The sequence below is a fragment of the Cucurbita pepo genome, unplaced genomic scaffold (assembly GCF_002806865.2).
Source record: "Cucurbita pepo subsp. pepo cultivar mu-cu-16 unplaced genomic scaffold, ASM280686v2 Cp4.1_scaffold006731, whole genome shotgun sequence".
NCBI classification, from domain to species: Eukaryota; Viridiplantae; Streptophyta; class Magnoliopsida; order Cucurbitales; family Cucurbitaceae; genus Cucurbita; species Cucurbita pepo.
In genome coordinates this window covers 1-568 of record NW_019652678.1, presented here as the reverse complement: position 1 = coordinate 568, position 568 = coordinate 1, and the positions used below count along the sequence as shown (strand labels likewise).

At 38.7% G+C, this 568-nt stretch overlaps 1 long non-coding RNA gene across 1 annotated transcript; it reads left to right on the top strand.

Annotated features, from left to right (window-relative positions):
- The first annotated feature begins 15 nt into the window (after nucleotides 1-15).
- Nucleotides 16-568, top strand: LOC111787185. The gene is made up of 3 exons (XR_002813916.1): nucleotides 16-179; nucleotides 342-416; nucleotides 512-568. It is a non-coding gene; the product is annotated as an uncharacterized LOC111787185 (long non-coding RNA).

Sequence of the window (568 nt, the reverse complement as noted above, 5' to 3'; positions counted from 1 at the left end):
TTGTATCACTATGAAAAAACATTGTAGCATCTACTTTTGGGGAGCAGAAGCTCGAGTCGTTATCTTCGGAGAAGAAAACGAGATGGAGAAGAGAAATAGAATGGTTTTTATCTGTAACCGATCACATTGTTGAATTTGTCCCTTCAAAACAAAGGACAAAAGCTGGAATAGACATGGAGGTCCTCCTTCTCTCCCTAAACTCCTTTTTCTTTCCAATTTTTTGAGTTCAACACGTGGAAGCGGGAATTCAAACATTTGACCTCTTGGTCGAGGGAATATACATGGTTCCCTTCCCTCGTTCCTCCCCTTGTGTTCTAAAGAATTGTTTGTTTTTCTTATAGATCATGGTGACTTTACAAAGGAATGATTTGCTCATGAACATTCCAGCACTTAGAAAACTAGATGCCATGTTAATTGTAAGTATCTCACCCATCTAAGAGGTCCACATTTTCCCAAGGACCTTAAGGTTTATCATCCTTACCTCCAGTTCTCACTTGAATATCATTGGCAGGGTTACCTGGATCAATTTGGTAAACTAGATGAATTTTGGTATGTATCAAGAGATGAT